The 24949-nt window shown below is 29.8% G+C and overlaps 1 long non-coding RNA gene across 10 annotated transcripts; it reads left to right on the top strand.

The window, feature by feature from the left end:
* Positions 1–18779: 18779 nt before the first annotated feature.
* LOC141717784 (uncharacterized) lies at positions 18780–23768 on the top strand. 10 transcript variants are annotated; one of them, XR_012573771.1, is made up of 6 exons: positions 18780–19208; positions 19884–19991; positions 20077–20155; positions 20245–20871; positions 21638–21696; positions 21956–22321. It is a non-coding gene; the product is annotated as an uncharacterized LOC141717784 (long non-coding RNA). The 10 variants fall into 10 exon arrangements; XR_012573766.1 differs by having other exon boundaries at positions 19678–20155; positions 21956–22323; XR_012573768.1 differs by having other exon boundaries at positions 18780–18984; positions 19678–20155; positions 21956–22323.
* Positions 23769–24949: the final 1181 nt, after the last annotated feature.

Genomic DNA, 24949 nt, shown 5'->3' on the forward strand with positions numbered 1-24949 from the left:
TATTGTATTAAGTTTATATTTTTTTTCTAATGTTTAGTAAAGAACCTGAACTATTTTATTTAGTTAAAATAATTGTTGTTGTCGTAGTTTTAGACATGTGATGGTTTGAATGTTTGAGTTGGTTTGGATGTAATACATTTTGTGGTATGTAATGATATTTTGGGATTGTTCGATTTCAAATAGAAGAATTTCATGTAATATTGCTTTTTACGTATGAAAAACATGTTAATGATATATATATGTTCAAATTACAAAAAATCCTATAAAATTAGTATAATACAAATCATTTTAAAAAATGGGGCCCACCTGCCCCACAAGTGGGCCCTAATATGGGCCCCACAAGTGGGCCCCATCTTTTTTTTGCAAATTCCAAGTTCAAAGGTAACATACATAGTGTGATACTATTGACATACATTGATGTTAACTTTGACGTCTATTGTAACACAAAAGTCCATGTTGCACCAGGGCAAAGGAAATGTTACCTTAGAGGCCAAAGGTAACTCGAAAAAAAAGCAACTTAAATTTTATGTTACCTTAGGTCTTTTGGGGGGCTATGGTAACATTTCTTTGGCCTGTTATAACATTTTTTGGATGTTGGTGTAGGCTATCTATGGTGTAGTGTAACAACACGATATTAGTATGAACACAAAACGAAAATGACTAAAATGATAATAATAAAAGTATAAGCTTATGCCCACGCAAAATGATGTAAGCAGCACAAATACATGTACCCAAAAAATTAAGTTTAAATAAATTACAAATGATCTGAACACTGACATAACACACTGAATAATAATTAGTGTGTGATGCCCGTGAAAAATGTACCCATTGATAGTCATGGATTCTTGTACGTGATAAGGTGGTCTTTTTAATTTAAAAGTTCCAAGTAGGTTCACCTTTAGCGATCTGCAAAACATCGCAATGAGACCATTGGTCGGTGATTGAACTGAACTCGCGTGCGATGTCCTACACAATAAATAATTTTGTTAAATTTATGCAAAGTGTTAAACAATCTATCAATTTTGTTAAAATTGCAAAACAATTACAATGCCATAAAAATAATCTTCCATATGTGATGGTAAAATTTTGATCTTAAATTGACCAACCGACAATTCGAACGTAGAACCTACAAAATTTCATCAAATATTTATTTATAGTCAACATATGTTTATAGCATTTTAATTAAAAGGTGGGGGGTATAATTGAGAGTATATAGTTATTTTGCCCGTAATAAGATATCTCCACCGCATCAATGCCAAAAAGAATACCATCAACTGTCTCATCTCAATGATAAGCATGCACCGTACCATCTTCTTCCTCCTCAAAAATTCCTCAAGTAGAAATACGATACAGAGGTGAATAAGGTCCAAAGAAGGTTTGACCATATGGTAAAGTAATGGTAATCTCCCAGGGTAGAACATGGTCAAACCTTTTCAAAAAGAGGAGTAGCTGGATTTGAAAACATAACCATTTTTTATTTAAAACATATATATAAGCACGCACAATGTATTAAGAGTTATTTTGGGCATCCATCTCTATAAAATAAAGAATTTAAATATTAGATACTGTTAGTCCCAAAAATGTGAATGCTGATTCAGATAACGTGCCTAGAAATAAAATGCCCATGTTTATTATGATTACAATCTAAAATGGACACATAATTGGTTCACTTAATTACAAAATTTTCACCCATTTTAAAAAATAATTGGTAATTAATTTATAATTAATCGTACGAAGTTTTATATCGACACAAACCACAAAAAAATTAAACAAATACTAAAAAAATCAAACTTTACTAAATAATATCATAATTAATAATGATATACTATGAGAAATTTTTCTACAGAAACGCGAGTTTAGAATAATTAAACTGTAACAACCCGCTCTTCTGTACTATTATCTCTAAATCGAAACTGAAATAAAATACAATTTACTAATGCTAAATCTAGTACAAAGGAGACTATTAAAAAGCGCAGCTAAAAACAGAAGTCCAAAAGTGAGTGTACTCCAAACCCAAGATCCTTGAGCACTAATGCTATCCAACTCGAATCTTAGACGAAACTTGAAATTATAAGTAACGAGTTATACAGCCCAACAAGAAACCAATCGATCCAACTAGTAGCCAAGCAACACATATACATATAAAAAATACGATAATCTATGTAATACGATATTTGAAATAAATAGTTTCGATACACATTCTTATTCTTATTCGATATACACAATACACATACCACATAAATTACAATATTCACACCTAAATTACCCATACCACGACCACTATAAACCGGTAATAACGGTCCTAAATTTTCAGAAAACTGTCACTAGAAACCCGTAAATACGGTCCTAAGTTCTTATTCGATATTTTTACAAACCATGGCATAAATCACAGATCCAAAATTATCGCCTAGACACGACACATACATCTCGATACATATTCTATAACACATAATACTTTCAAATATAACATCACTTAGCCCATGTTTTGATAATCGAATATACAGATATAACACCTAATTTTGAAAATACTAGCAAGATCGATCGAAAACTTATCTCACCAGAATTTACTCTTTTCACCTTCTAAATGTTTTTTTCTTGAAAAAAATAAACTCGAAAGTTGTAAAGAACGAAAAGACCTTTCTGAAAAGTCCAAGATCAGTGAATTCAAACTTAAGATGAATTTTCTACAAATTTTACAAGACTGCTGATTTTTGAGAGAAAAAAAAACCTACAAATTTTAATTAATAAAAACGAGGAATACGAATAGGGTGTATTTATAAAGATACAAAACCCTATATCTTAACCTACATATTATCCATATTAGAATCTGATCCAAATTTTAGGTCAATTAGTCTAACCCGATTTTAAATCCTAGTCCTTATCTAATTTTAATCAATTTTTACTAATATCTTATTATAATTATTATTTAAAAAATTAAGGGAAATTACATAAACAATTAGCAATGAAGGTCCAAAAAAATCCTAAAATTATAGTCCAAATGAATAACAAGTAATGGAATTCACAAATCAATGTTCAAAACAAAATTTAGACAGAGTTTTAGTACTAATGAAGAAACTAAAAAAATTGTCCTTCTCGAGTTCAACAATGGCTTTGTAAGTATGTGTGTATAATCTCTGGAAATTTACAATGAAATAGATGATGACACAAAAAATTGTTAAGTCTTTGAATGCTAATGGACAAAAAATTGTTAAGTATTTTTTTATTATCTATGTTGATATGAAAGTAGAAAATGTATCTCGAGTTACGAAAATAGAAAAGAATATACTTTTTCGACTGTGAATCATTCTTGATATGTAGGTCATCTATCCACTTTCTCCACCCCATGCAATTGTAACTGCCTCAATAAATTTTGCAATCAATATAATTAATAATTAAATCAATGAAATGTAACTCCCATATTTATATTTCTTTTTATTTTACTTTTAACATGCAAGTCAAACTAAATCTTCTCGTTGATGTCATTTTAAAATATGCACATGACCACTATTCGTTAAAACAGACATAAAAATATTTAAAGAATTTAAATATTAGATACTGTTAGTCCCAAACATGTGAATGTTGATTCAGATAATTAGTGTAATGAAATATATTAAAAATGTTGATATTAAGTGGGGTCGAACCAATGACATGGCATTTCACATGTTGCCATGTTCAACCATTTAGACTAAGAAAATTTTTTACCATTTTAAAACTCATTTACTACATTCTCAATTGACCATCACACCATAAAACTCCCTATAAAAAAACTGAAATTAATAAAATCTGAAAAGGTTTGAAAATTTCTCTGTTTTTAATATTTAAAATTGTATGTTAATTTAAACGATTAGGATCCAAAATAATTTATATATGAGATATAGATTATGTGTTATATCTATGAGTATGAATTTTGAGTCTTTTATTAAATTAATAATGTGACCCTATATTTATATTAATGTTAAAATATTAATATTTAAAAGGGTTGAACATATGATTTTCATGTGCCCGTAAAATTAAATTAACAGATTTAAATACTGAACAAAAATAATTTTATAATATTTCTTAAATTCCTTACCTCGTTTACTATATTTATATTATGAATTACGATTTAGTTAATATAAGATTACTATAATATTTTTGTATATATTAGTAACTAAATTATATATAATACATATGATCGCGACATGTACCTATTAGGATTCGATTTATACAAAAAAATTAATAGCATATATTTAGTTAATATCTATATTACACATGCATATATTAAATCGACTATTTCCATTGGAAGTCAAAATATATAACTAGAATAAAAATATCAATTTAAAAAGACTTAAAAATATATTTTATTGAACACTATATCGATTTTTAAATTATATAATTACATAAAAACCCCACTTTTACGGCAAGCATATCCACCATCACCATTATAACCTCTATCATTTTACGAAAATAATTAATTAGGCAGAGATTTATAAATGTAAGTCGATGAGGGGTTGATAGTGATAAATTAGATTTAGTTGAATAGAGAAAAAATGAGCTAATTAGTTATCAAAACTACACGAAAGATTATAATACATGTTTGATGTGAACGAAGATAGGAATCATATTACAAATTACGATTTAGTTTATATAAGATTATCAAATACTTTTGTATATATTAGTAACTAAAATATATATATAATACATATGATCGAGATATGTATCGACTATGATTCGATTTATAAAAAAAAATTGATAGCATATATTTAATTAATATTTATATTATGCATGCATATATTAAATCGACTATTTTAATTGGCACGTCAAAGCATATAACTAGAATAAAAATATCAATTTAAAAGGACTTGAGAATAAGTCATATTGAACTCTATATCGATTTTCAAATTATATAATTACATAAAACCCACTTTTATTGCCAACATATCCACCATCACCATTATAACCACTATCATTTTACGAAAATTATTATTTATGAAGAGATTTAGAAATGTAAGTTGATGAGGGATTGATAGAGATAAATTAGATTTGGTCACTAAATATGAGCAGATTAGTTATCATTATAGTATATGTTTGATGTGAACAAAGATAGGGGTAGATGGTAATGGGATGATAATAAAGTGGTCTGAAAATTGTCTTTCACGGGCATAAATTCACATGCAGGTGACCGGTAATATGTTGAGGTATTATCTTAAAAAGACATTCCCTACCGGTGACAAAATTTCCACATTTCTTAATTGTTCGGGATACTAAATTTGTATAACTAATTTAAGAACTTTTAATAACACTTTTTAGAATTACTAATAAAATATATTTTTTCTCTTTCTTAAAATAAGACTTATTATTTTTTCATATAGCATAATTATTTATTATGTTACATAGAGGAAGTCAAATATTTATCTTAGACATTTTATATATGTTCGTGGTTAAGTACATTCTAGTTTACTGAGTTTGAAAAAATTACAAATTCTCAGTTTTTGGAAATCACATATGTTAAATAATATCAAAACACTTTACATATGAGATTTGAAATTCATTTCGATTTTTAATTGCAATAAATACATTATTAAGTTTTAAGAGTATTTGATAAGTAGATCATGGGTATTACAATTTAATACTTGTATAACACTATTTTTTTTTTACTTTTAATAATCAAATAAAAAAATAACTGTTGAATCATATTATATTCCTCCATTTCGGTTATTATGATTTAATATAGATAACTAAAATCATGACCATGTATGTATTACTTGGCCAATCCTCTCACCAATCTTTAAACATTCCATGTAAAATCATGTAAGCAAGGTCTCTTACAACAGGTGATATCAGTTTGGTGTAATATCTTCCACAAATCTATCATTTTATTAATGTGTACGACATTATTTAATTGACAATTTAATATCTATAATTATTTTTTATTACTCAATATATTATATTTGCATACTTTATTTAATTCATGGTGCACTCGATCTAAATTTTGTGAAATTATCAATTTCAAAAATATATGGATATGCAATTTAAATTTTTGAACTATTGTATTTTGAAAAGTTTTTTAAAAGATTCATAATGTTTAATGTTATTTAGTTTTGAATTTTTAAAAAATTAATAATATATGATTCAGATTTCAAATAATTTTGAAATCTTGTAATATTTAATGCAAAATCTAGAAAAAAAATAGTTAAAAATTCAGTAAATTATTTATTTTGGAAAATTTTATGAAACTATAAATTTCGTTGAATTTTTATGATATAATTTAAAGCCGACTTTGATCTACTCTACATAAATTCTACTAGAATCATAAATATTAAATGAGTAATAATATAATAAAACTTATAAAATAATAATAAAATATTTTAAATTTAATTTAAAAATAGAATATAGCCATCTATCGATATGTGCAAAATAAATTAGATACCAAGAATAAACTTGATAGTTTTCTTTCTCTAATTTTTTAAATTTGAAATATATTTTGAAAACATGATAATATTTGAATTTTGGAAAAATACGATTTGACATAATTTATAGAAATTTTCAATGTTATGATTTCTCAATTAATTTAACAAAATAAACATGAAAATTTAAAAAATATAATTTTGTGTTATAATTAATATTCTTTCAAAATCTCAGTACCTAGTTGTCAATATTTTAATAATTTCATATAAATAAATCAATTATGTTGACGAAGATAATTATACTTTTTTGCAAAAATGATTTCATTTGTTTCTTACCGATCATAGAAACATTCATATTCAAATTTCAAAATATAAAAATTTCAAAGAAAAATCCAAATAAATATACACACTTGCGAGGATAACCATCTCTGATAACCATCAGGCTTCAAAATTCCAATCAACGATCTAAAATTTATCCACGTCCTCACAATTTTCATAACAAAAGTTAGCGATCCGTGTGACCTCTAACTGAGCAATCAGAATTCAAGATATTATTCCTCTAGGACTATAAATACCAGATGAAAATAGCACAATCAATCATATTAGTTCATAATTGAGCTTTTTACGGCATATGATATCAGTCATATCATTTCCTTTCAATTTTACCTAAGCTCGAGATCTGTTAACCGACGGCAAAGGGGAAGAAAGCTCCGACCAGCAAGCCCAAATCTGCCAAAAATGTTTCTCGTCCTCATTTTGTGGTACAACGGACATATCTCTCTCTCTCTATTATGATATCAATTTGTTTTTAATGTTTTTAATTTGATGATTTATCAATTGAATTTTGGTTTGAAATGTTGAATTGCAGATGATCAAGGACGCTCTATTAGCATTGAAAGAGAAAGGAGGCTCGAGTCCTTATGCTATCGGTAAATACATCCAGGAGAAGCAGAAGTCTTCATTGCCAGCTAATTTTCGAAAGATTCTTGTTCAGCAATTGAAGAACTCTGCTGCAAAAGGAAAGCTGATCAAGGTGAAGGCCTCGTATAAGTTAGCGGACACTGTTAAGAAGGCTGTGAGTGCAATGAAAATTGGTGAACATGCAAAAAACAATGAAGATGCTGCTCCGCCTGACAGTGAAGGCTGGTACTGTGAAAGATGGTACGTGCTGTGAAGGCTGGTGCTGCTAAGCCGAAGAAAGCAGCTGTTGCTAAGAACGCGAAGAAGGCTGTTGATGCTGCTGTTGTTGCTCCTTCTCCTGTTAGGAAAGCAAAGAAGGCCGGAGCTTGAGTAGGGCTAGAGTAGTTTGTATAGGTTAATAAGATTGTAAAATGTTTTACATTTTGATATTGGTTGGATTGTGAAGCAAAATATAGTGGAATCAATATATATTTAAAGTTTTAAGAACCATATTAATTTTCTGTTTTTTTCGATACTTTCTTGGTGTTTAGTATTTGTTATAAACAATACAAGAAAATAAGGTTAAATACAACTGATTTAAATTCGAACGGCGTTAAATTCGACCGCTGATGGTCGAATCCTTTGGACACGCCTAAATTCAACCGGCCTCGGTCGAATTCAAATGGTCGTATTTAAACGGTCGTATTTACAACCAATTTTAACCGAAAACGGTCGAAATTAAATCGGTCGAATTTAGCCCCTAAATTCGACCAAATTTTTTAAAAAAATCAAAACAACAATTCAAGACTAGTAGTTGTACTAGTCAAACTGATATTTGACTTTTTATCTCTATGTCTTATCTAAACTATATCACATGTTTATATATTATTATATTTATTTAGTTTATTTTTTCATACTATATTTTGATTTTTTTAATTATTTAAAGTTTAGTAAATATATAAAGAAAAATATGTGAATGAGAGAGAATACAATTTATCCAAATGTTAAATTTTAGTTCTTGAAAATATAATTATGTTGGACTGAGGCAACATGTTTTACTTTATTAATAGTTAGTGGGCCTAAATAATTTTGTGATACATATAATTAGAAAAAAGCAAAGCGCAACCCAAATACTAGGTAGTTGTACTAGTCAAACTGATGTTTGACTGTTAAAATGGCAAATCAAATAAAATTGTTTTCATCTGAAATTTTCGTTATATCACTAATATATATATATATATATTGACATTAGAACGGTTGGATCGATGTATAATATTTATAAAAAAATCAAAACACCATTTGAGGACTAAACATTATTTGGTTGTACTAGCTGATGATCGACTTTTAAAATGGAAAACACAATAAAATTATTTTGATCTGAAATTTTCGTTATATCACTAATTTATATATCTATTTATATTCATATGGTTGGATCGATGAAATGTATTTTTTTTTTAAATTAAAACACCAATTTAGGATTAAACACTATGTAGTTGTACTAGTCAAACTGATATTTGACTTTTAAAATGTAAAACCAAATAAAATTATTTTGATCTGGAACTTTGTTTATATCACTAATATGTATATCTATCGAAATCCATAAGGTTGGATCGATGATAAATATTTTTAAAAAAATCGAAATACCAATTCAGGACTAAACACTATGTATTTGTACTAGTCAAACTGATGTTTGACTTTTAAAATATTAAACCAAATAAAATTATTTTGATATGAAACTTTGGTTATATCACTAATATATATATATATATATATATATATATATATATTGACATCCATACGTTTGGATTGATGAATTTAAAAAAAACACCAATTTATGACAAACACTGGTTAGTCGTACTAGCCAAACTGATGCATCACTGTTAAAATGGAAAACCAAATTAAATTATTTTGATATGAAATGTTGGTATATCACTAATATATATATAATTAAATTTAAATTACGTTTACAAAATTGAATTTAAGGATTTCCAAACCTAGAATGTTCCTTATATTCAAATAAATATTAAAAAGTCCCACCGTACGGATATTAAAATGAATTCAAAAAATAATATATGAACTTTTTAAATATTTTTTTAATCATCAGACCTTGATTATTTTCACCAATAAGATATAATTAAACTTTATACTAAATTTTACTACACATTAACATCGGTGGAATTTATGATAAAATCAGCCAAAATCATGATTCATTCTTTTTTTCTTAAAATGATGTATTGTTAAAATAAGATTTTGTAAAATTTTAGTTCTAGCATAAAATAATAATATTAAATTAATTTACACAAAAATAAGATCTAAATCATAATAATTAAAACAAATATAATTAACAAGGGCTTAATTAAATCAAAGCCCAGCCCATTAACAGAAACCTTAGCCATTTATCATTTATATCTAAAACCATCACAAACAGAACCAATTGATGTGGCCGCCTCATTTTCGATTTACAATTTTCTCTGTCCTCCTATTTCGACTTCCCCACATTCACCATCCCCTCCTCCTCTCACATTCATCTTATATTCTCATATACTATCATCAGATTGGCTTTTGACTGAAAGCTATGGAGTCGAAATCCAATGCAGAGATGATGAAGAAGAGCAAGAGAATGATTAAAAATGACGAGAAGATGAAGAAGATGAAGTGCGGAGAATGAATTGAATCTGTAAAAAGAAGAGGAGGGTTTGCGAGAGGTAGGGGCGGGGAGTGTGTGCGAGAGAGGTAGGTGAGGCTGGAGTTGCTCGTTGGAAGTTCGGGCGGAGGAGGCGGAGATGCGGCGGCGACGGTGGTGATTGATCCGTTAGTGATTGCGTTGAGGAGTTTATGGAGCAGTATGTAGGTAGGTTTATGAGTTGTGCTAAGAAGATTGGGGGACAAGTTGAGAAACAACCCTTTTGTTGAATTTTGTTATTTGCTCTGTTTTTAATTATTGTTTGAATTTTTTAAGAGTTTGTTCAAGATGTTGCACAAATTATACCTTAATTCGAATTGAATTAAGTTATGAATAGACTTGTTTGTATTGGAATTTTAGTCTATAACAGATGTGTTAGTTATAGTGTTTGTGTTAGTTATAGTGTTTGTAAGTTAAATGACTTGCGGAGAGAGAGATTGAGAGTCTGTTGATGTGCTGAGGTTATTTTGTAATGTTTGCTGGTGAAATGGCTTGTGCAGAGATAGAGAGAGATTGTTTGATATGATACGGTTATTTATAATGTTTGAAAATTAAATGACTGATGTACAAAGATAGATTATAATGAAATAAGTTTTGAGTTGAATTGGGTTATCGGAATATGCTCAGAATTTTAGCAAACTCACCGGTTCTGGAAATTTTTCAGTTTCCGATGAGATTTTAAAAAAAAAATAGTTTTAATTAATTCAACCGAAATCAGTTAAATTTAGAATTTTTATTTTTGACCGGATAAGGTCAAATTTAAGTTTTGGGCGGTTTTTTAAAAAATTTCTGAAAATTCAATTTTTTAGTGGGATTTTTAAATTTTATGTAGAAATTTTAATTTGACCGTCTTCGGTCGAATTTGGGCAGTCAAATTTAAGCGGTTATATTCATCCAGTCGTAATTAGCCGGTCGAATTTAGTTAAATATGAAGGAACTCCTAAATTCGACTCCCTTTATTACAACCGATTCAAAATCGGCCGAACTAAGTTAAATTCGACCGCACGCGATCGAATTTAGCCTTTTTTCTTGTAGTGAAATTTGCATATTTTTCTGAATTATTATTATCCTGGTGCCATGGTTGTGCTTTATTACTAGTTTAAATGACTTTACCATAAGCAATTGTTATATGAAAAACAAGCCCATAGCTTCACCTTGCAATCATTTTGTTTTGGGCTAATCCCAACTTATAAATGGCGAAATCATAGCATCAAACTCCAACTTTTGCCATGCCACTTGTTTTGATGAGCCATTTAAACAAACTGCCAAATACCCATTTTACTATGAAAACGTGTTTGGCCAAAATTTAGAAGTCGAACACTTCGAGGGGTTTTTTTATAAGACACACATTTACAATTACAATTTTGCACTACTCGGAGTAACTCCAAATGCATATAATTCTTTCACTAAATTTAGTAGAGAAAAATGTCTATTGTATTTACTCACCGGAGTTACTATAGTGTATCATAATGGTAGATTTATAGTTTTTCAATCAAAGTTTGCAATTATAAAAATGCCACTCTTACATTAAATACATTATAAGTACAACTCTTACTAGTAAACTACAATGCCAAAGTCATAGCTTCTCAACAATAAAGTGGTTGGGAGGTAAGCAAATTTCATTTTTTTTTGTCAGTAATCAATGAATTCATTGATAAATTGTATTCAGAATATAATTAACGAAGATAGAGCATATCTTTCATTCAAAAAGTGTTTATCATCTTACCGAAGGTCATGCATAGATGTACCCGGAATCTTAGATAATAAAACCTTAATATCTGAAGTATTCAAACCCGCAAAAAGGCCTCGTTAAAACCACCAAGAATAAAAATCAATAGAAAAAAAGATGGAGTAAAAAAGAGTTCCCAGATCAAATTACATTCTACACAAGGCTAATAAAACTAGTGTCTTCCGCTAGAGATAAAAATTGCTCGTGTCATCAAAATATGTAGTTAAGTTGCATTGTACTCTGAAATCCTTGGCTATATGGTTGTGCTTTAAAATCTGAAACCCTTCCCATTATCGAGAAGTGCACCATATCATCAAAATTGGAGCAAAATTATCTTGTACTCTTGTAGCTAATCATTTTAGAGTCTTATAATAAAACACTCATTTATGTTTTTTCAAATATCCTGAAAATGAGAACAAAACAAATAAGGATAATATTTTAGAATAAAAAATATTATATCTAACGAAAGAAAATTTTTAGTTAGACACAAAAAGCCAATAAATTGACACACGATTGCCTCTAAAAAGCCAAAATTATGCGACTAATAGGTCACCCATAAAAGCTACACTAACAAACCATTAATGGCACAAAACCCTCTTAAATGTAACATACTTATATTATATTATCAAACTAATACAAACTGTTCGTGCTCTTTATAAGAGATCATTTTGTCATATAAGCCACAAGATGTATATATCTATAATAATACAGGAGTCATGTTTAGCCTCTTACATTATTTTTTAGTTTCAACACACAATTATGTATAAAAAATAATAAAAATAACCATTTTTAAAATTAATCAAAATAATCATTTCGAAAAAATGGTCAATTTTTAGCCAATTGGATACTTCACCAACAAAATGGGTATCACAATTTATATAAGATACATTACTAGTAGTTGGATGTTTCATATATACGATATTTTATTGACAGTTGGGTATCTCATGTATATTGTCGATTGTGTATCCCAAAGGTTATTAGCCAAAATTCTGAAACTAGTAATTTATGATTAATTCTTCATGGCGATGATGGATACAAAAGATATTCCTAGGACATTTCTCTATTATTTTTATTAGTAGTCTATTATCCGGTCATATTTTTTTCCACGACGCATTTCTTAATTTGAGAATAAATAGAGACACGAAATGCATCTTTCTAGTTTTTGCCCATATTTTTATAAGACACACTTTTTTAATTACAATTTTGGGCTACTTGGAGTAACTCCAAATACATATAGTTCATTCCCTAAATAAATAGAGAAAAATTCCTATTGTATTTGCTAACTCGAGTTACATGTATATAGTATATTATAATGATAAATTTATAATTTTTCAGTCAAATTATATAATTACAAAAATGCTACTCGTACATTTATATTAAAAATATTTTATATCTCATTTAAGTTATGTATGCGTAAATATTATAAATATTAAGCTGAATTTAATATCTCTTTTTATATTCATTATTTATGTAATTTTTATTATCAAAAAGTACCTTATTAGCAAAGTGAAAGAAAAGGTTGTGATTATTTTTTATTTAATTATTATTGTAACATCCTGTATCGATTAGAAAAAGTATTACGATTTTATAAGTATTAAATATATTATAATTACAACTTTTATAATAAAATATAACCCCAAAGTCATACTTTTTCAACACTAAAGTGGTTGGGAGGTTAGCAAGTTTCTACTTATATCGTATTACCAAACTAATACAAACTATTTATGCTTTTATAAGAGATCATTTTATTATCATGTAAAGCACAAGATGTATATATCTATGATAATACTGGAGGAGTAGTGTTTATCCTATTATATTATTTTTTTCAGTTTCAACCAAGGTAGTATGTAGAAAAAATGACAGAAATAACCATTTTTTTAAATTAATCAAAATAAACATTCCGTAAAAAATGGCCAATTTTAGCCGATTGAAAACTTCACTGACAATTGGGTATCCAAAAATATATAAGATACTTTACTGGTAGTTGGATATTTCATATAAGGGATATTCCATTAATAGTTGGGTATCTCATGTATAGTGTCGGTTGGGTATCATAAAGGATAAAATTAACCAAAATTCTGCACCAATAATTCTTTTTTTATTTTATATAGAAATTGGTTATTCTTGTACTTCACCCTAGTATATACTATATTATAGTCTATCGATTTCTACAACAAAACATAGCAATAGCTAATGTATACTAGATTGATTGCTAGCTTTTTTGGACTAGACTGTGGTGAGTTGTTGGGTTCGGTATCTATTCGATTGTGGGTCCGTAATTTTTTTATGATTGTATATGTAAAATTAAGTTTAAAATCATAATTTGGTTGAAATTATATATGTTTTATTTAATGATTTACTAACTGAATTTTGGTTTGAAATGTTGAAATGATCAATGACGCTTTGCTGGCATTAAAGGAGAAAGGAGATTCAAGCCCTTACGCAATTAGTAAATATATTGAGGAGAAGCGGATGGCACTTCGCCAACGAATATCAGTAAGATACTAGGAATTGAAGTAATCTGCTACAAAAGGAAAGCTCTTCAAGGTTCAGGCTTCGTACAAGTTATCGGACGCTATTAATAAAAAAGCTAAAGGTTTCTAAGATCCTAATTGCTAAGAAGAAAGTGGAGTAGGTGAAGAAAACTGGTATTGCTGCTTTTAAGCCTGCAAAGAAATCGGAGTCTCTCATGTGAAGAAACCATCCAGTTACAAAGCAGCCTAAGTCCAACAAGTCTCCGGTGAAAAAAGGTGAAAAAAGCTGAAAAGGTTGCGACAAAAATAAGGTTAACAGTGGTTTTGGTTTGTGATGTGGTTTTTTATGTATTGTTGGAATTATGATTCAGAATTGTAAGTAAAATATTGATAAGATAATTTTATTTTAATGCTGATTTATTAATGTAGAAATATTAATAATTGATTAGGTTATTCATGTGATACTAGTCAAGTAAGTTTGTCTATATAAATCTTTATATAATGAGAATTGTGATGAATAAAGTTATAAGTTTGCACCAAATATTATATCATTTTCCCTCTTGTATTGAAAATAACATGATGTATAAACCAATGTTTATTTTGAAATGCGTTTTTTTATGTTGATGATCAGTGTGGTAGAAGTTATATATAAGGTTGTGGAATGTTTTATATTTTGTCATGGATGGCTTGAAGCAAATTAGTGGTGAAATGATACATTCCTCCATTGTGATTGATTAGTATTTCATGTCATGTTTTCTATCACCAGCATATTGCCAAGTTTTATCACAAATAGAAATGGGATCGAAGTTAAATGTATCTTTCTAGTTTTGGTCCATATTTTGATGTAAAATTCCTTAGATTCTACTAAGTGTCTAAGAATAAGAAATAGATAAAGGTATCCAAAATATAAGTATGTACAATTAAAATTCCTTAGCTCTCGTACAATATTAAACGACTATAACACCCAAAATTATAATTTTTTTGTAAAAACCACTAAATATGTGATAAACTCCTAACACATACTTCTCTTTTTATGATTGACTTGCTGAATATATGTTTATATATGGTAAAAAAAAAGTTCTTCTTTATCTGAAGAAATATTCTTAGTATTAAATAACCACATCCTTCTTGGTAAGCAAGTTATATGATAAAGAAGATATGGTCCTGGCCTGGTGGGCATGACACAATTTATACAACCATAACTTGTGACTTCACAATCTTTTTTATCTATTTCAAACTTGACAGAGAATTCAAAGTTTCCCTTTCACCATGTAGTCTAGCCTTATTCCAGTATTGTACTTACTATAGAAAGATGTTATATGCTCAAATTAGATTTGATGCGACATGATCATGTTTTATTTATAGTTCTTGTTGAGATTTTAAGTGCTTAGTTCTTGTATATCTCTTATCTTGAAAAACAATTATATGCATTCTTATTTGGTGTTTAACGGTATCTTAATCTAAACACGTAACAACAACTCTATTGAGAATATAAGTGTTAGCTTATATCAATGGGGACTTTTCAAATGGACTTTCTTGATATCCCGTTAACATGAAAGCTTTTGGACCGAGAAAATTTATGATTAATTCTTCATTGCGATCATGGATACGAAAGATATTCCCAGGACATTTCTCCATTATTTATATTAGTAGTCTATTGGTCGGTCATGTTCTTTTACCACGGGCAAATTACCTAATTTGAGCATAAATGAAAATAGGAAATGCATCTTTCTAGTTTTTTCCCACATATTAAAATCAAATATTATTAGATTTGATTAATAAAAAAACCCAGGGATCTGCCACTAACTTGTTTGTGTATATAATCATATATATCTAATACTCCATTATCGTTTTAAGGAGTAGGAAATTGATAAAGGTGTCTAGAACATGAGCATATAGCCATATATGTTTGTAGAAAACTTTAAGTTGCAAGTAGTTCACTTAACGTCTGATATACTCTTAAAAATATTTTTCTCCCTTAGTATGATTCACTTACGGTACATCTTTCATATATAAAGTTATATTCTTAATATTAAATAAATACATTATTTTGGTGTATTGATAGATACCCATATAAAAGGAAGTACTAGATATATGGGGACAACTATAACATTTTAAGGAAAGTGATAAATAGTGTAGAATTGTGGAATTAGGGGTAAGCAAAAAAATCAAAAAACTGAAACCGAATCAAAAAACTGAAAACCCAAAATGAATAAAATCGAAACTCACAAAAATCAAAAAAAATTGTAACTGAGCCGAACCGATGGAACGGTTTGATACCATTACGGTTTTACCCCTGTACCCGAACCGAAAAACCAAACCGCTTATATTAATTTTAAAATTATTAAAATACATTATACATGTATTTATTTATTTTATATATGAGTATATCAAACTTATACCACTGTTATATTAGAATTTGAAAAAAGTTCTGGATATGATAGTTCATAGTGTATAGACCATGAATCTTTGGTTTAAAAATGCTAATACTATTAAGGCATTTGCAGAGCTGCAGTAGTACTAATAGTAATATATATCCCACAATAAACATCACGTATGTGGTCTATTAAAGTTTTGTTTTAGTTACTCTAAATTAGTAGAATTTCATTTCGGTGCTAGATTAGTCCATGATTGTTGATTTGTAAAAAATATAATAACTGCAAGTCCACAGTGTTTAGTTGTAGCAACCACATATCTATCCACAGAGACTATAAATTTTCAAAATCCTAACAATTTAAATCAGGTAAACTAGACAATAAGATTTGGGAGGAGTTCCAATTAACTTAATTAGCAAATAAATCAAATATTATGGAAAACCTCAGAATTTGAATTCATTAATCAATCACAATTAACATCAACAATCCCTAAAGTCAATTATCTTTTCTTCACAAAAATAATGTATATCAATTAACGAGACAAGCATATACTATGAAACTTGTTATCTAACAATGACCCATCAAAATTTCATGGAGGAAGTATAGGCTCTGAAAATAAATCCGGTAACAATAATATATCAAAATCACTTTATCAATTGAACAATTAAGCACTAAGAAAAATCTATGAGAATCAAATAATGGGAACGAGAAGATATCAAAGCAATTAAATTATCTTCATCATAGGGAACAAATTTAGCTACACATGATAAAAAGATAAGCAAAATAAAAACTAACAAAATTCTAACTCTAAATTGATGTTCTAGGTGTTGGGTGTGTAAAATACAAGAAGGGATATATATATATGGTCTTGCTCCAATGAGAACTTTTTTATGATGAGATATGAGATTTAATCTCGACCACACAAATTTAAACCTACTTTTAATCTGGACCACTTATTTTAAATCCCGCCATCATCAACAACCATAATCTCCTCCATCATAATCTTTCTACTTATCACCACCACCTCCGGCAACCACCACCTCCGGCCACCAACAGAAAATCACCACCGTCAAACATAAAATCACCACCGGAAAATCAAAAATCACCGCATTCGACCACCTGCAAAACAGAAAATCACCACCAGAGAAAAAAATTCACCAGAACCGACCACTGTGTCTACCCACCAGATCTGTCGACCAACTACGTTCATCAACTTCATTCACCAACAGACCCACCATTATGGTATAACCACCAGAATTCACCATAAAATACCAAATATTTAAATTAAATCATCCAGATTCGAATAAAAATCACTAGAATAAATTATAATTACACTAGATCATAAATTATAATTAAACTAGATATGTAAGCATCAATCATTTTCTATGCCAATCGTAACCACATTTCATTGACAATATTTATCTATTCGTTAATCATCGTCGTCGATTAGTTTTTTTTACGGTCTTTCAATGATTTGTGACTGGATTCGTGATGATGGTAGTGTGGCGCCAGTTGAGATGTCGCTGGAATTTGGGTGACACAACCGTAATGAATGACAGCAGTGGTGAAATCGAAAGAAGATGATGGAGATTAGGAGGTGTGACGGGAGACGGTGGAGCGGTCTCCTTGGTGACGGCGGCGGCGGTGATGAGTGGGGGTAGGTGGGCTGGTTGAGGAGTAGAGAGGCAGTGTATATCTATGTATGTATATAACAAGCGTATGAGACAATTGTTTGGCAGGTGAGAGAAACCGAGAGAGATGAAAATGTGTGGTTTAGATTATAAAAGATTAATAAAAATTAAGGGTCAAGATTAGATCTCATATCTTACCAAAATAGAGGTTCTCATTTGAGCACCTGCCTATATATATAGGAAAAATATGAAGGTTTGGGTCTTGAAATAGCAAATCCTGCTTAGGATATCACTACACTATATAAGGCCTATTATAATATTTTGTTTGAGTGTAACAGCTAAATTGTGACCATAGGTGGCTTCAAATTATTTTTGACTATTTATAGTTATACTTTATTTTATTATAATGATTGGTGTCATTTACTGTAATTATAGAGAAAATGGGGTATTTACGGTTACACACCATAATTAATGTTAGGAAAGATGTAACCAATGACCAAAATTTCAGGCCGTGGAATTAAAATCATGGGGCGGGAATCCAAATTATTTCCAAATATATGAGTATAGGGATTAAAATTTATTCAAAATATTAAATTTGTCATTTCACCCTCTCCTCTCAGATTTCACTCGTCTATCACATTCACTCTACTCACTCTCTTCACATTTCACTCTCTTTAATTAGGTCTAATTCTCTCATCATTGGAAGTTCATCTTCATCATCAATCGGAAGCGGGTGTTTTTAATCATTGGGTTTTCTATCATTCTCTTTTCCATTGGTCTTCAATCGGGTTACAGTCTTCAATCGGGTATTCCCTCTTCAGTCGAGTTGAGTCTTCAATCTTGTCATCATCATCAATTATTTGGGTCTGTAAGCGGATCTTAATCTTTAATTAGGGTTTCTGAATTGAGGATTTAGCTAGTGGGTTTATCAAATAGGCTTGATGATTTGGGCCTGTAAGCTAGTTTCAATTCACTACTGATTGATTTTAAGATTCAATACTTCTCGGCTTCTCTTTGTTTGAAACTGAAGGTAATTTAAAAATCGATTCACTGAGTCATATTTTCATTAGTAAAATGTACATAATTTGTTATGTATTCATGATATTTAATTTAAAATTAAGGATGTTATGCATCGATTTTGATATGGTGCTCTTGTACGAGTATTAAGGTAGTAATACCCCCAATTTAAATAATATGAATAAGCCTCAATTGCTCATTGTTGATTCCAGGCCCTATTTAATTACTTGTTGATATGTTCCGGTGCATCTGCAAAAGGTGTGCTCATTTTGGTATTTTTGATTATGTAAATTAGGTTAAAATTTTGTTCTTGATATTACTAACTAGTTTTCTAGTCAATTACGTGTACAGGTTTTACACGTGCAATTCACTGGAATTAGATTATTGGGATGCTGATTTGTTAATTTTTTGTTTAGTACAGCGAAAAATGGAAATTCTACATATTAAGTATTAATTACTCTAAAAATTAACTATTATTACAGCCAGAGACCTGGGAGCTGTCAACCTGGATTGAGTACCAGTCACCTTACTTAAATAAGTGCCGGAGTTTATGTATAAAGGAAGGAGTGCAATTGTGTTCTATCAATTTAGGACTTTTTAAATGGGTTGTACCTAGTGAGACACAGTTATATTGACAATATATTTGTATTTTCAAGTTGAAATATTATAGTGACACTACTTATGGCAGTTATGACTACTATTGGAATGAGATAAGCAGCCTCCCTGAAAAAGAAGTCCAGTTATTGGGATGGAATGACTGTATATGAGAACCTTTGTCATATCATACACTCTCTAGGTAGCGAGTACCTTTGTCAAGTTTGTGACAAACTTGTCTACCCGAATGAAGCACTTCAATCATATTGCACTCATTTATACTGCAGAATCTGTTTTGTTGACGTTGTTTTAACTACCAAGGTCTGCCCCTGTCATGGATACTTGGTGACAGTACAAGACTCTAAGGTTATGACTTTAATATATTATAGGTATTCAATTTAGTGTATGAAATGATTTTGGCGATCTTAATTTCTTCACTTACCTAATTATTGCAGCCACTAGTTGTATCCGACAAAGCTTTGGCAGAAAGACTAGACTGAACACTAGTGCGGTGCTCATATCACATGAGTGGATGCTCATGGCAGGGCCCTTTTTCTTAATGCAAGTCACATTGTTCTGGATGCTCCTTCAGAAATTCTCTCATGGTATGTAACAGAGGCTTGTACATTGTTAAGTACGTGAGCATGCTCAAACTTGTGTTGTGAGTGTACAAATGTCTACATGTGATGTTCAATTTCTAGTGCAAGTCCCTAATCTCTTACATTGATAATATTTCTTATTTATTGTCCAACTACATTTTTTGAGTCCACGAGCTCAGAACAGTTCACAATTCGTAGCCCAAGCCTCGCAGGCAATAGTATCTCAGGCTGCAACTGCCCCTCCATCTGCAGATAATGCCAGCACTTCAGCTACTTGGCCAACTGTAGAGCAGTGATCTCTACAACAGTTACAAGAATTTTATGAGCAGTATGTACAATCTATGCAGAAGTTGCATCAGCATGCACCGCTTGTAGGAGGACAGCCTCGAGTCTATTCTCAGAACTTAGCTCCAAGTTCAACCCAACCCCATTATCAATTAATGCAGCAGCTCCAATGCCAAAGCCAAGAAAAAACTCGGCCCCGTAAGTATACCAATTTTTAATTAATTAGCCAATTTTGGCGCAATAATTAAAACAAATAATTTAAACCTTTAAATACTCTGATCATCTGCACTTCATGATCTATACTATACTCTCAAAATTATACCATCTATACTTCCCATTTATACATTCACTGTTAGTTAAATAACCTCAAGTTCTCACTCTAAAGCAAAAATATTTATCTCCTGTTCTTTACAACCTACAGCACGCACTGATATACACTTACACATAGCATCAATCTCATGCATAACACACACTTGATAATTTTTTGTTTCAAGTTTAATACATCAATTTCTTCTCATTTCTTTACATTATATTAGAAACGTAATCATTTTGAGTTTGTTAACATACTCGTGTATATCACAAAATTGCCTTCTTTTTTGAAGTTGGTACTGCATAGTTGAGTGAATCTAGGGTTTTTTACAAATTCTATGTGCTTTGATTTTGCAAGTCTTTGTGAACATGTAATATCAGTTTACTTTTTTTGGTGCATGGTATAACACAATAGAGGAGGAAAAATCCTGCATTGACAAATAATTTTCCGAAAACAACAGCCTCATACAATTAGTATGCTTTGTTAGTCTATTTTGCTTTTAAATTTCTTTAACTTTGCAATTGTCTATTTGTCAAATATATTGACTAGCTCATATTACTTCGATTCCTATAGATTTCTCTCTATTTTATTCTAAACATGAACTTCTTGTACATAGTATTAATATCTGATCTGTTGTTTGTAACATGTGAAAAGAAACCATGGTGGAAAACAATATAAATGAACGTCTAATGAAGGTGGCAGAAGCTCGAAAAGTAAGTTATATATCAAACAGTGTAACCTTGTACATCTGATAAATCGATTTTTCTCTAAATTTCATAAGTTTAGCTCATTTGATTGGCTCGTTTTTTAAAAATGGTGTATCCCCTGCTTACACAAAAATCACACCAATCAAAATGGGCTAAATTCAAAAATCATCTATGGCTTGAGTTTTCATAGATTGAGTTTTGTGAAACACGACAAGTCTCGATTACAAGCCTAGTTTAATAATTTTTCACATAATAATTCTTTCAGTGTAAAGAAGAAGGAAACCTCTTCAAAAAAGAAGATACCTAAAAAGCATTAGTGGAAGAGAAGGATAAAGAACCTATGTGAGCAGTATAAGAGAAGAAAGAATGTTAAAAGTGATAATGTTGTCACCATAAAGTTGTATTGTACCTAGCCAGTAATTTTCATGATCTTGATGTGGTACCTAGCTAGCTAAGTTAGTTTTAGTTTCTAGTACTTGTTTTGGTATAATGGGTAGGCTTGGAACTGGTTGGTGGTTGATAGTACTTATCTGGTTATTTTGGTGGTTGGATTGTTTTTGATGATGAATGTTTGTTAAACTTTGAAATGGGGAAGTTCTATTTTCAAACATTATATTGCCCTTTTTTTCATAAAGTGTTAGCAATGAGTCCTGTAAACTGTAGCTATTGATATAAATTATACAGATTCTCTGTTGGTAAATATCAAAAAAAATATTGGTAAAGATTTAAAAGTGTAGGTAAAGGTATAAAAGGTTTATATAAAAGTGTTACTATAGATAACAAGTTGTAGCTATTGATAAATTTGTTTTTCAAAATTTAGTGTTATGGTAACACCAAATAAGATGTAACAAATACCATAATGGTGTTACCATAGGTCTATAGTTACAACAATTTTAATGTTACCAAAATAACAAAAGTATAGTCATAGATGTCCTATGATTTCACATTTTCTGGTGTTACCAAAAATTGAAAAAGTGTTACTATAGACCCCTATGTTGGGGCTGATATTAGTTACGGTCCTATTTTTTGAAAAAGTGTTATCATAGCCATTTTCTTCATTTTCAACAATGTTTTTTGGCCTTTATTCACCCTTTTTTAGGTGTTACAATAGGTTGTTTATGGTGTAGTATATATTTCCTTCTTTTCATTTTTCTTCTCCAACATGTATTTGATATTTCCTCCCATTCCTTTGACTTCAAGAATAGTCAACCTCCTTCCTTATTTGCACCTTTTCCATCTCAAATTCTGATTTTATTAATTTTTTTACAAAACAAAATAAGATAATTTTTTTATTAATGAAATTACGAAAACAGAAATAAAATAGGTAATAAAAAGATGCTAAATATGGATCTATCAATTGTGAATCTTCTGGGAGGTTACTTTTACAATGGTAATTATCTATGTAATAATATAGTAGCACTTGTATACCAGCAAAGATGGGGTTAACCGGCTACGCAATAATTACTAATATTCATTTTTGTTTTTAAATGAAATCTCAAAAGGTAAAATGGCACTTATAATTTTTTCAGCATTGTATTAAACAAATAAATTTGAAAAAAATAAAAACAAAAAAAAATGAAACCGACAAACTGTTAACCGAACCAAAAATAACCGTTTCGAGCAGTTTAATTACGGTTAATAACTAGAAACTGAACCGACATACATGGTTTGGTAATGATTTTCGGTAAAAACCAAGTCAAACCAAACTGTGCACACCTTTACGTGGAATGTTCTCAGGTTTGCTTTGGTTTTTTTCTCAACAGTACTAAGGTGATGATTTAAGTCCGATAGCATTGTTGTGTTAGTCGACTTGGAAAGTATGGAAACAACGAGGATTGGAAGCTGTAGAGTTGGTCACTTCAGCAAAAACTCTCTTCAATCAATGGAAAAATGCTCAAGATAAAACCACTGACACATCTCTTGGGTTCATGACACAGATGGATGGTGCGTAGCATTAGAGCGTACCAGATGAAAATACAATTAAACTAAATACTGACACGACACTATTTGCAGTTTCTCATTATTTTAGTTTTTCTGGAATGGCTCAAGATTATGTAAGTGGACTTATTGAGTCTATAGAATGATGCAAGCAAGGCAACATTTTATCAAAAGTGACCACGGAAATAGGCATCAGGACAGCCTTGGTAAACCTTGAGTTGGATAAAAAACAGTGGAGCAGCGTGGTGGTAAAAACATATTTCAAGTGGTCATACATGTAGGAATGGGCACGGGGCACTTCGAGGTCGGGAAGTGGTGTCCCCGCCCCCAATCCCTCATATCGATCCCAAAAATCGCGCTGAACCCCGATACCCGCCCCGAACAAGGAACGGGGATCCCCACAGGTTTTCGGGGAATTTAAATTTTTAATTAAAAAATAATAATGTAATTTTATATTTTATATTTTTAATAAAAAAATTAAAATACTAATTGATAACATATAAATATATTGAAATTATCTCATATTTTTAATATCAAATTATATCAAAATTTTATATAATACAAATAAACGGCAAATTTTAAGTTATAAAAATATATTGTATTATATTATATTATAATGTAAAATAAAATATTGATCAATAAATTATAGATTATTTTAAATTCAAATAATATTATAAAATTTATTTATTTTAATTATTAATTTAGTAATATATTTATATTATATATATACATATTATTTATATACACAATCAGGGCGAGGAATCACTCCGCCCCGATCCCCCCGATCACCGAAATCTTCATAAAATTCTCCCTCATCACCGTCTCGCCCCTAAAAAATTCCTTAAATCCCGACCCGAACGAGGCGGAGTGAATGTCCATCCCTACAAACACTTTTTGAATCAAGTAATGTACTATTTAGCGAGACTTACTCATTCCATAGCGGATTGTGTTTTATGAGTGGATAATGCACACTCGGATTTAATTAATGTATGTGCAAATATTTAATTAATTAATACGATTTCAATTTCTTGGAAAAAAGGATATTATGCGCATAACTTGACCTAACAAAACCCGGAAATGGTCTTTTCAATAGGGAGTTAATTACTTTCGATTTCAAAATAAAAACCTAAAGAATTCTCATGAAGCATTTAAATCTTCTTTATATGCAAAGAAAATAATATTATGTTATTAATGTTTCTTAGATTCCTTAATTTGTACAGAAATTATTCATGCACGCATTTGTCTCCATCAAGACTTAAACCATCGACAAGATGAGAAGTATATATCCATTGTTTTATATATGAAAATGTCCAATAGTATG

Source organism: Apium graveolens, chromosome 4 (assembly GCF_009905375.1).
Source record: "Apium graveolens cultivar Ventura chromosome 4, ASM990537v1, whole genome shotgun sequence".
NCBI classification, from domain to species: domain Eukaryota; kingdom Viridiplantae; phylum Streptophyta; class Magnoliopsida; order Apiales; family Apiaceae; genus Apium; species Apium graveolens.